Genomic DNA, 13618 nt, shown 5'->3' on the forward strand with positions numbered 1-13618 from the left:
AGCAGCAAGGGAAAAACAACAAACAACATACAAGGGAATCCCCATAAGGTTAACAGCTGATCTTTCAGCAGAAACTCTGCAGGCCAGAAGGGAGTGGCAGGACATATTTAAAGTGATGAAAGAGAAAAACCTACAATCAAGATTACTCTACCCAGTAAGGATCTCATTCAGATTCGATGGAGAAATTAAAACTTTCACAGACAAGCAAAAGCTAAGACAATTCAACACCACCAAACCAGCTTTACAACAATTGCTAAAGGAACTTCTCTAGGCAGGAAACACAAGAGAAGGAAAAGACCTCCAATAACAGACCCAAAACAATTAAGAAAATGGGAATAGGAACATACATATCGATAATTACCTTAAGTGTAAATGGATTAAATGCTGCAACCAAAAGACATACACTGGTAGAATGGATACAAAAACAAGACCCATATATATGCTGTCTACAAGAGACCCACTTCAGACCTAGGGACACATACAGACTGAAAGTGAGGGGATGGAAAAAGATATTGCATGCAAATGGAAATCAAAAGAAAGCTGGAATAGCAATTCTCATATGAGACAAAACAGACTTTAAAATAAAGACTATTACAAGAGACAAAGAAGGACACCACATAATGATCAAGGGATCAATCCAAGAAGAAGATATAACAACTGCAAATATTTATGTGCCCAACATAGGAGCACCTCAATACATAAGGCAAATGCTAACAGCCATAAAAGGGGAAATCGACAGTAACACAATAATAGTAGGGGACTTTAACACCCCACTTTCACCAATGGACAGATCATCCAAAATGAAAATAAATAAGGAAACACAAGCTTTAAATGACACATTAAACAAGATGGACTTAATTAATATTTATAGGACACTCCATCCAAAAACAACAGAATACACTTTCTTCTCAAGTGCTCATGGAATATTCTCCAGGATAGATCATATCTTGGGTCACAAATCAAGCCTTGATAAATTTAAGAAAATTGAAATCATACCAAATATCTTTTCCAGCCATGATGTTATGAGACTGGATATAAATTAAAGGAAAAAAACTGTAAAAAATACAAACACATGGAGGCTAAACAATACGCTACTAAATAACCAAGAGATCACTGAAGAAATCAAAGAGGAAATAAAAAAATACCTAAAAACAAATGATAATGAAAACACGATGACCCAAAACCTATGGGATGCAGCAAAAGCAGTTCTAAGACGGAAGTTTATAGCAATATAATCCTACCTCAAGAAACAAGAAAAATCTCAAATAAACAACCTAAACTTACACCTAAAGCAATTAGAGAAAGAAGAACAAAAAAACGCCCAAGTTAGCAGAAGGAAAGAAATAATAAAGATCAGATCAGAAATGAATGAAAAAGAAATGAAGGAAACAATAGCAAATATCAATAAAACTAAAAGCTGGTTCTTTGAGAAGATAAATAAAATTGATAAACCATTAGCCAGACTCATGAAAAAAAGGGAGAAGACTCAAATTGGTAGAATTAGAAATGAAAAAGGAGAAGGAACAACTGACACTGCAGAAATACAAAGGATCATGAGAGTTTACTACAAGCAACTATATGCCAAGAAAATGGACAACCTGGAAGAAATGGACAAATTCTTAGAAAAGCACAACCTTTTGAGACTGAACCAGGAAGAAACAGAAAATATGAACAGATCAATCACAAGCACTGAAATTCAAACTGATTAAAAATCTTACAACACACAAAAGGCCAGGACAAGATGGCTTCACAGGAGAATTCTATCAATTCTATCCAATATTTAGAGAAGAACAAACACCTATCCTTCTCAAACTCTTCCAAAATCTAGAAGAGGGAGGAACACTCCCAAACTCATTCTGTGAGGCCACCATCACCCTGATACCAAACCCAGACAAAGACACCACAAAAAAAGAAAACTATAGGCCAATATCACTGATGAACATAGATTTAAAAATTCTCAACAAAATACTAGCAAACAGAATCCAACAGCACATTAAAAGGATCAAACATCATGATCAAGTGGGGTTTATCCCAGGAATGCAAGGATTCTTCAATATATGCAAATCAATAAATGTGATACACCATATTAACAAATTGAAGGAGAAAAACCATATGATCATCTCAATAGATGCAGAAAAAGCTTTTGACAAAATTCAACACCCATTTATGATAAAAATCCTCCAGAAAGTAGGCATAGAGGGAACTTACCTCAACATAATAAAGGCCATGTATGACAAACCCACAGCCAACATCATCCTCAATGGTGAAAAACTGAAACCATTTCCACTAAGATCAGGAACAAGACAAGGTTGCCCACTCTCACCACTATTATTCAACATAGTTTTGAGAATTTTAGTGACATCAATCAGAGAAGAAAAAGAAATAAAAGGAATCCAAATCAGAAAAGAAGAAGTAAAACTGTCATTGTTTGCAGATGACATGATACTATACGTAGAGAATCCTAAAGATGCTACCAGAAAACTACTAGAGCTAATCAATGAATTTGGTAAAGTAGCAGGATACAAAATTAATGCACAGAAATCTCTGGCATTCCTATACACTAACGATGCAAAATCTGGAAGAGAAATTAAGGAAACACTCCCGTTTACCACTGCAACAAAAAGAATAAAATACCTAGGAATAAACCTACTTAAGGAGACAAAAAACCTGTATGCAGAAAACTAAAGGACACTGATGAAAGAAATTAAAGATGCTACAAAGAGATGGAGAGATATACCATGTTCTTGGATTGGAAGAATCAACATTGTGAAAATGACTCTACGACCCAAAGCAATCTACAGATTCAGTGCAATCCCTATCAAACTACCAATGGCATTTTTCACAGAACTAGAACAAAAATTTTCAGAATTTGTATGGAAACACAAAATACCCTGAATAGCCAAAGCAATCTTGAGAAAGAAAAACAGAGCTGGAGGAATCAGCCTCCCTGACTTCAGACTATAATACAAAGCTATAGTAATCAAGACAGTATGGTACTGGCACAAAAGCAGAAATATAGATCAATGGAACAGGATAAACCCATGCACATATGGTCACCTTATCTTTTTTTTTTTTTTCTTTTTTGCAGTACGCAGGCCTCTCACTGTTGTGGCCTCTCCCATTGCAGAGCACAGGCTCCAGACGCACAGGCTCAGCGGCCATAGCTCACGGGCCTAGCCACTCCACGGCATGTGGGATCTTCCTGGAACGGGGCACAAATCTGTGTCCCCTGCATTGGCAGGCTGACTCTCAACCACTGCTCCACCAGGGAAGCCCCCACCTTACCTTTGATAAAGGAGGCAAGAGTATACAATGGAGAAAAGACAGTCTCTTCAATAAGTGGTGCTGGGGTAACTGGACAGCTACATGTAAGAAAATGAAATTAGAACACTCCCTAACATCGTATACAGAAATAAACTCAAAATGGATTAAAGACCTAAGTGTGAGGCCAGACACTATAAAACTCTTAGAGGAAAACATAGGCAGAACACTCTATGACATAAATCACAGCAAGATCTTTTTAGACCCACCTCCTACAGAAATGGAAATAAAAACAAAAATAAACAAATGGGACCTAATGAACCCCACAAGCTTTTGCACAGCAAAGGAAACCATAAAGAAGATGAAAAGACAACCCTCAGAATGGGAGAAAACATCTGCAAATGAATCAACTGACAAAGGATTAATCTCAAAAATGTACAAGCAGCTCATGCAGCTCAATACCAAAAAAACGAACAACCAAATCCAAAACTGGGCAGAAGACCTAAAGAGACATTTCTCCAAAGAAGACATACAGATGCCCAACAAACACATGAAAGGATGCTTACCATCACTAATCATTAGAGAAATGCAAATTAAAACTACCATGAGGTATCTCCTCACACCAGTCAGAATGGCCATCATCAAAAAATCTACAAACAATAAATGCTGGAGAGGGTGTGGAGAAAAGGGAACCTTGTTGCACTATTTGTGGGAAGGTAAATTGATACAGCCACTATGGAGAACAGTATGGATGTTCCTTAAAAAACTAAAAATAGAACTACCATATGACCAGCAATCCCACTACTGGGCATATACCCTGAGAAAACCATAATTCAAAAAGAAACATGTACCACAATGTTAATTGCAGCACTACTTACAATAGCCAGGTCATGGAAGCAACCTAAATGCTTATCAACAGACAAATGGATAAAGAAGGTGTGGTACATATTTACAATGGAATATTACTCAGCCATAAAAAGAAATGAAATTCGGTCATTTGTTGAGATGTGGATGGATGTAGAGACTGTCATAAAGAGTGAAGTAAGTCAGAACCTAGGGGTAGGAGAGGAATAAAGACTCAGACGTAGAGAATGGACTTGAGGACACAGGGATGGGGAAGGGTAAGATGGGACGAAGTGAGAGAGTGGCATGGACATATATACACTACCAAATGCAAAATAGATAGCTAGTGGGAAGCAGCCACATAGCACAGGGAGATCATCTCTGGGCTTCGTGACCACCTAGAGGGGTGGGATCGGGAGGGTGGGAGGGAGATGCAAGAGGGAAGGGATATGGGGATATATGTATACGTATAGCTAATTCACTTTTTTATACAGCAGAAACTAACACAACATTGTAAAGCAATGTTATTATACTTTATTATACTCCAATAAAGATGTTAAAAAAAAAACAAAAATCCTTCCCTGAAATCCATCAGGGAGTTTGGGTCTTTAGAACGTGAGCTTCCCATTCTCCTTGCTTGGCCCTGCAATAAACACTGTACTTTCCCTCACCAAAATCTGTTGCAGTAGATTGGCTTTGCTGCTCATCAGATGAGGAGACCCAAGTTTGGTTTGGTAACAGTCTGAGGATCTAACGTATAACATAGCGACTATAGTTGATAACACTGTACTATATAATTGAGATTTGCTGAGAGAGTAGAACTTAAATGTTCTCTCCAAAAAAAAAAAAAGGTAAATTTAAAAAAATTTCCACATCCTGCAATATGGATGAATTTTACATTGAAGAAAAGAAGTCAGCACAACAGAATTCATATTGGGTTATTCTATTTATATGAAGTTCACAAACAGGCAGGACAATACTACAACGTGTGAAAATTCATGCATGGGTGGCAAACTCTACAGAAAAGCATGAATGTAGTGACAATAAAAGTCATGATAGTTTTTAACTTTGGAACAGAGAGAAGTAGTAAGGAAGAGGGAGCACAGGGGGAGATTACAGAGTTTAGCAATTTTGTATTTCTTGATTTAAGTGGTGGTACTTAAGGTTGGTTTGAGATTAAATCCACCTCTACTTCAAGGTTTGTTCATTTTTATTTATCTATGTTATGTTTTACAAGAAAAATTTAATTTTTTTAATTGAAGCATATTTGACTTACAATATAATACTAGTTTCAGGTGTATTACATAATGATTCAATATTTTTCTAGATTATACATCACACAAAATTATTATATTATTGACTATATTCCCTGTGTTGTACATTATGTTTCTGTGATTTATTTTCTAGTACAAGTAGTTTGCACAAAAAATGTTTAAAGAAAGCTATATGTCTAGGAAAATAAATGAAAGTTTCTCCTAACCTAAAGAAGTGAAAGTTCCTCTTTACATAACAGCCTTCCCAGGTCCAACTCCTGGGAACATGTGTTGGGTACCTCTTTCATTATGCATATACCGTATGCATATCTCTGTGTATATCACACATTTTTAATTTTTAAAATAAATTTTACTATTCATATTTTTTAAAAATTATATAACTAATAGAGTACCCGGATTTAAATCAATCAGCTTGAGTCCTGAGCTTGTACAAAATTTCAACCACTATGATAATACTGCTACTTTTTTTTTCTCTGTTTCTTCTTTGACCTATAGACCTCTTAATTTCCAAAGGTATGGTCTCTTTCTAGTGATCTTGCTTTTCCAAACTTTACTGAGGAATAATTGACAAAAATAGTCATGTATATTTAAAGTGTATGACGTGATGATTTTATATATATAAATATTTTATTTTATAAATATAATGAAATAATTACCAAGATCAAGATAATTAACACATACATCACCTCACATAGTTAACTCTGTGTGTGTGGTGAGGATGCTTAAGATCTATTCTCAGCAACTTTAGGTATACAATAACTTATTATTAGCTGTAGTTGCCATGCTGTACATTAGATACTCAGAACTTGTTCTTCTCTAACTGAAAGTTTGTGCCCTTTGACCTATATCTCCCCATTTCCCCCCTCCCCTCAACCCCTGGCAACCACCATTCTATTTTCTGTTTCTATGAAATTGGCTTTTTGTTTTTTTAAGATTCCACATATAAGTGATACCATACCTATTGCTGCTTCTTAAATAGCTTCAAGGATGTAAATCATAGCACTGCTTTAGAATCACAGAGCTGGGAAACAAATTTGAAGTCCAAATGTGAGACAATGTTGAATTAGTTGCAGTCACACTGTGTGATAGAATACCATGCATGAGCAGGCACACAAAAAATGATTGCAATACATAGAATGAGAATAAGTTAAAAAAATCTTGTCCCATTTTTCAAAAAAGTATATGCATAAACAACAATCTAGAAAGCTTACGCTTGGGTAGTAGGTCTTGCATGAGTTTTTCTTCTAAGTGTCTACATGTATGTTTTGACTTTCTATAATAACGTGAATTAATCGTTTTCTTTTTAAAGAACTTTACTGATATACAATTGGTAGGAAATAAACTGCACATATTTAAAATGTACAGTTTGACAAGTTTTGGCATATGTGTACAACTGGAAAGCATCACCATCATCAAGATAATGAACATATTCATCACAGTTTAACCATTCATTTTTTGATAGACATTAAGGTTGTTTCAAATTTGAGGCTATTCAAAATAAACCTTCCATTAACATTCATGTACAAGTCTTTTCATGAACATATGCTTTCTTTTCTTTTTGATAAATACCTAGGAATGGAATGACTGGGTCATATGGCAGCTGTTTCTTCAACTTTTTGAGAAACTGCCAAACTATTTTCAAAGTTGTTGTATCATTGTACATTCCCAGCAGCCCATATGAGTTTCATTTCCTCCACAACTTCCCCCAACACATAACATGGTCAGTCTTTTAAATTTTAGCCATTCTAACAGGTATAATATGGTATCGCACTGTGGGTTTTTTTAATTTAATTAAATTAATTTATTTATACAGCAGGTTCTTACTAGTTATCCATTTTATACATATTACTGTATATATGTCAACACCAATCTCCAAATTCATCCCACCACCACCACCCTGCCCCACTTTCCTGCCTTTGTGTCCATACTTTTGTTCTCTACATCTGTGTCTCAATTTCTGCTCAGGAAACTGGTTAATCTGTAACATTTTTCTAGGTTCCACATATATGAGTTAATATATGATATTTGTTTTTCCCTTTCTGACTTACTTCACTCTGTATGACAGTCTCCAGATTCATCCACATCTCTACAAATGACACAATTTCGTTTTTTTTATGGCTGAGTAATATTCCATTGTATACATGTACCACATCTTCTTTATCCATTTGTCTGTCAATGGACATTTAGGTTGATTCCATGAAATGGCTATTGTAAATAGTGTTGCAATGAATATTGGGGTGCATATGTCTTTTTGAATTACGGTTTTCTCTGGGTTATGCCCAGTAGTGGGATTGCTGGGTCATATGGTAAATCTATTTTTAGTTTTCTAAGGCACCTCCACACTGTCCTCCATAGTAGCTGGATCAATTTACATTCCCAACAACAGTGCAAGAGGGTTCCCTTTACTCCACACCCTCTCCAGCATTTGTTGTTTGTAGATTTTCTGATGATGCTCATTTTAACTGGTGTGAGGTGATACCTCATTGTAGTTTTGATTTGCATTCCTCTAATAATTAGTGATGCTGAGCAGCTTTTCATGTGCTTCTTGGCCATCTGTATGTCTTCTTTGGAGAAATGTCTATTTAGGTCTTCTGCCCATTTTTGGATTGCGTTGTTTGTTTTTTAATATTAAGCTGCATGAGCTGTTTATATATTTTGGAGATTGATCCTTTGTCTGTTGATTCGTTTGCAAATATTTTATCCCATTCTGAGAGTTGTCTTTTCATCTTGTTTGTAGCTTCCTTGGCTATGCAAAAGCTCTTAAGTTTCATTAGGTCCCATTTGTTTATTTTTTTGTTTTATTTCCATTACTATAGGAAGTGGATCAAAAAAGATCTTGCTGTGATTTATGGCAAAGATTTTTCTTCCTATGTTTTCCTCTAAGAGTTTTATAGTGTCTGGTCTTACATTTAGGTCTCTAATCCATTTTGAGTTAATTTTTGTGTATAGTGTTAGGAAGTGTCCTAATTTCATTCTTCTACATGTAGCTGTCCAGTTTTCCCAACACCACTTGTTGAAGAGACTGTCTTTTCTCCATTGTATATCATTCCCTCCTTTGTCATAGATTAGTTGAGCATAGAGGTTGAGCAACGTGGGTTCACCTCTGGGCTTTCTATCTTGTTTCATTGATCTATATTTCTATTTTTGTGCCAGTACCATACTGTCTTGATTACTGTAGCTTTGTAGTATAGTCTGAAGTCAGGGAGTATGATTCCTCCAGCTCCGTTTTTTTCCCTCAAGACTGCTTTGGCTATTCGGGGTCTTTTGTGTCTCCATACAAATTTTAAGATTTTTTTGTTCTAGTCCGTAAAAAATGCCATTGGTAATTTGATAAGGATTGCATTGAATCTGTAGATTGCTTTGGGTAGTATAGTCATTTTCACAATATTGATTCTTCCAAGCCAAGAACATTGTATATCTCTCCATCTGTTTGTAGTATCTTTAATTTCTTTCATCAGTGTCCTTTAGTTTTCTGTATACAGGTCTTTTGTCTCCCTAGGTAGGTTTATTCCTAGGTATTTTATTCTTTTTGTTGCAATGGTAAATGGGAGTGTTTCTTTAATTGTGCATAGGAATGCCAGAGATTTCTGTGCATTAATTTTGTATCCTGCTACTTTACCAAATTCATCGGTTAGCTCTAGTAGTTTTTTGGTGGCATCTTTAGGATTCTCTATGTATAGTACCATGTCATCTGCAAACAGTGACAGTTTTACTTCTTTTCCAATTTGTATTCCTTTTATTTCTTTTTCTTCTCTGATTGCCATGTCTAGCACTTCCAAAACTATGTTGAATAATAGTGGTGAGAGTGGGCAACCTTGTATTGTTCCTGATCTTAGAGGAAATGTTTTCAGTTTTTCACCATTGAGAATGATGTTTCCTGTGGGTTTGCCATATATGGCCTTCATTATGTTGAGGTAGGTTCCCTCTATGCCTACTTTCTGGAGAGTTTTTATCATAAATCGGTGTTGAATTTTGTCAAAAGCTTTTTCTGCATCTATTGAGATGATCATATGGTTTTTATTCTTCAATTTGTTAATATGGTGTATCACCTTGATTGATTTGCATATATTGAAGAATCTTTGCATCTCTGGGATAAATCCCACTTCATCATGGTGTATGATCCTTTTAATGTGTAGTTGGATTCTGTTTGCTAGTACTTTGTTGAGGATTTTTGTATCTATATTCATCAGTGATATTGGCCTGTAATTTTCTTTTTTTGTAGTATCTTTGTCTGGTTTTGGTATGAGGGTGATGGTGGCCTCATACGATGAGTTTGGGTGTGTTCTTTCCTCTGCAATTATTTGGAAGAGTTTGCGAAGAATGGGTGTTAGCTCTTCTCTAAAGGTTTGACAGAAGTCACCTGTGAAGCCATCGGGTCCTGGACTTTTGTTTGTTGGAAGATTTTTAATCACAGTTGTAATTTCATTACTTGTGATTGGTCTGTTCATATTTTCTATTTCTTCCTGGTTCAGTCTTGGAAGGTTATACCTTTCTAAGAATTTGTCCATTTCTTCCAGGTTGTCAGTTTTATTGGCATCAAGTTGCTTGTAGTGGTCTCTTCGGATGCTTTGTATTTCTGTGGTGTCCGTTGTAACCTCTCCTTTTTCATTTCTAATTTTTTTGATTTGAGTCCTCTCCCTCTTTTTCTTGATGAATCTGGTTAATGGTTTATCAATTTGTTTTGTCTTCTCAAAGAACCAGGTTTTAGTTTTATTGACCTTTGCTCTTGTTTTCTTTGTTTCCACTTCATTTATTTCTGCTCTGATCTTTATGATTTCTTTCCTTCTGCTAACTTTGGGTTTTGTTTGCTCTTATTTCCCTAATTCTTTTAGATGTAAGGTTAGATTATTTATTTTGAGATTTTTCTTGTTTCTTGAGGTAGGCTTGTATTGCTATAAACTTCCCTCTTAGAACTGCTTTTGCCACATCCCATTGGTTTTGGATTGTCGTGTTTTGATTGTCATTTGTCTCTAGGTCATTTTTGATTTCCTCTTTGATTTCTTCAGTGATCTCTTGGTTATTTAGTAACGTGTTGTTTAGCCTCCATGTGTTTGTGTTGTTTATGTTTTTTTCCGTGTAATTGATTTCTAATCTTATAGCACTGTGGTCAGAAATGATGCTTGTATGATTTCAATTTTCTTATATTTACTGAGGCTTGATTTGTGACCCAAGATGTGATCTATCCTGGAGAATGTTCCGTGTGCACTTCAGAAGAACGTGTAATCTGCTGTTTTTGGATGGAATGTCCTGTAAATATCAATTAAATCTATCTGGTCTATTGTGTCATTTAAAGCTTCTGTTTCCTTATTAATTTTCTGTTTGGATGACCTGTCCATTGGTGTAAGTGAGGTGTTAAAGTCCCCCACTATTATTGTGCTACTGTTGATTTCCTCTTTTATAGCTGTTAGCAGTTGCCTTATGTGTTGAGGTGTTCCTATGTTGGGTGCATATATATTTATAATTGTTAAATCTTCTTCTTGGATTGATCCCCTGATCATTATGTAGTGTCCTTCTTTGTCTCTTGTAATAGTTTTTATTTCAAAATCTATTTTTTATGATGTGAAAATTGCTACTCCAACTTTATTTTGATTTCCATTTGCATGGAATATCTTTTTCCATGCCCTCACTTTCAGTCTCAATGTGTCCCTTGGTCTGAAGTGGGTCTCTTGTAGACAGCATATATACAGGTCTTGTTTTGGTATCAATTCTGTGAGCCTGTGTCTTTTGGTTGGAGCATTTAATCCATTCACATTTAAGGTAATTATCGATATGTATGTTCCTATGACCATTTTCTTTATTGCTTTGGGTTTGTTTTTGTAGGTCCTTTTCTTCTCTTGTGTTTCCCACTTAGAGAAGTTCCTTTAGCGTTTGTTGTACAGCTGGTTTGGTGGTGCTGAATTCTCTTATGTTTTGCTTCTCTGTAAAGCTTTTGATTCCTCCATCGAATCTGAATGAGATTCTTGCTGGCTAGAGTAATCTTGGTTGTAGGTTCTTCCCTTTCATCACTTTAAATATGTCATGCCACTCCTTTCTGGCCTGTAAAGTTTCTGCTGAGAAATCAGCTGTTAACCTTATGGGAGTTCCCTTGTATGTTATTTGTTGGTTTTCCCTTGCTGCTTTCAATAATTTTTCTTTGTCTTTAATTTTTGCCGATTTGATTACTATGAGTCTCAGCATGTTTCTCCTTGGGTTTATCCTGCCTGGGACTCTCTGCACTTCCTGGACTTGGGTGGCTATTTCTTTTTCCATGTTAGGGAAATTTTCAACTATAATCTCTGCAAATATTTTCTCAGGTCCTTTCTCTGTCTCTTCTCCTCTGGGACTGCTATAATGCAAATGTTGTTGTGTTTAATGTTGTCCCAGAGGTCTCTTAGGTTCTCTTCATTTCTTTTCATTCTTTTTTCTTTATTCTGTCTCACAGCAGTGAATTCCACCATTCTGTCTTCCAGGTCACTTATCCGTTCTTCTGCCTCAGTTATTCTGCTATTGATTCCTTCTAGTGTAGTTTTCATTTCAGTTATTTTATTGTTCATCTCTGTTTGTTTGCTCTTTAATTCTTCTAGGTCTTTGTTAAACATTTGTTGCATCTTCTCTATCTTTGCCTCCATTCTTTTCCCGAGGTCCTGGATCATCGTCACTATCCTTATTCTGAATTCTTTTCCTGAAGGTTGCCTATCTCCACTTCATTTAGTTGTTTTTCTGCGGTTTTATCTGGTTCCTTCATCTGATACATAGTCCTCTGCCTTTTCATCTTGTCTATCTTTCTGTGAATGTGGTTTTTGTTCCACAGGCTGCAGGATTGTAGTTCTTCCTGCTTCTGCTGTCTGCCCTCTGGTGGATGAGACTATCTAAGAGGCTTGTGCAAGTTTCCTGATGGGAGGGACCTGTGGTGGGTAGAGCTGGCTGTTTCTCTGGTGGACAGATCTCAGTGAAACTTTAATCTGCTTGTCTGCTGATGGGTTGGGCTGAGTTCCTTCCCTGTTGGTTGTTTGGCCTGAGGCGACCCAACACTGGGGCCTACCCGGGTTCTTTGCTGTGGCTAATGGTGGACTCCGGGAGGGCTCACACCAAGGAGTACTTCCCAGAACTTCTGATGCCAATGTCCTTGTCCTCACAGTGAGACACAGCCACCCCCTGCCTCTGCAGAAGATCCTCCAACACTAGCAGGTAGGTCTGGTTCAGTCTCCTATGGGGTCACTGCTCCTTCCCGTGGGTCCCAATGCACACACTGCTTTGTGTGTGCCCTCTAAGGGTAGAGTCTCTGTGTCCCTCAGTCCTGTTGAAGTCCTGAAATCACATCCTGCTAGCCTTCAAAGTCGGATTCTCTAGGAATTCCTCCTCCCATTGCCGGACCCCCAAGTTGAGATGCTTGATGTGGGGCTCAGGACCTTCATTCCAGTGTGTGGATTTCTGTGGTATAAGTGTTCTCCTGTTTGTGAGTCACCCACCCAGCAGTTGTGGGATTTTATTTTATTGTGATTGCACCCCCCTACCATCTCACTGTGGCTTCTCCTTTGTCTTTGGATGTGGGGTACCTTTTTTGGTGAGTTTCAGTTTCCTCCTGTTGATGATTGTTCAGCAGTTAGTTGTGATTCCGGTGCTCTCGCAAGAAGGAGTGAGCGCACGTCCTAGTTCGCTATCTTGAACCAGTCTCAACATGAATAAATCTTATGTTTCATAGTGCCACACTGAGCTCACATAGTAGATCCTGAAACAAGAGCCTGCACACATTGATGCTGTCTTGGTCAGCAGTCCTATAGGGAGCAGGAGTGGGAATGTGCCAGAGTGAAGCCGGATGGAAGGAAAGTGAAATCAAGGGTGTGATGTGGTGTAAACCTGATCACCACTGTGGGAAACTGAGGTGTTCTCTCTAGAACTCTCTCTAAAGAGTCAGATGGAATGGACCTCCCCGTTGTCTGCCTGAGGGACATAAGACAGGAGGACTTCTCTGTGGTCCCTTCCCCACTGGTCAAGGGTGTTAAGCCCCTCCTGTTTCCAGGTTGGCACATTTGACAGAAAAGCTAAGAAGGTTGCTGCAGGTGACCCACTGCAGAGCAGAGACACCTCTGGACAGAGAGCCAGAGCTGTGAAGGGCAGCTAAAGTGAGGAGCCAGAGTGTAACTGAGGAAAACAAGATGAAACGAGAGAATGAGCCTTAGGGCATGAGAGGTACACCATATGTATAGCTTTGTGAAGGTTTAGGGATTGAAATGCCTTGCTCTTCCAGTCACGACTCTCTT

The sequence above is a fragment of the Lagenorhynchus albirostris genome, chromosome 11, assembly GCF_949774975.1.
Source record: "Lagenorhynchus albirostris chromosome 11, mLagAlb1.1, whole genome shotgun sequence".
In the NCBI taxonomy this organism is placed as follows: domain Eukaryota; kingdom Metazoa; phylum Chordata; class Mammalia; order Artiodactyla; family Delphinidae; genus Lagenorhynchus; species Lagenorhynchus albirostris.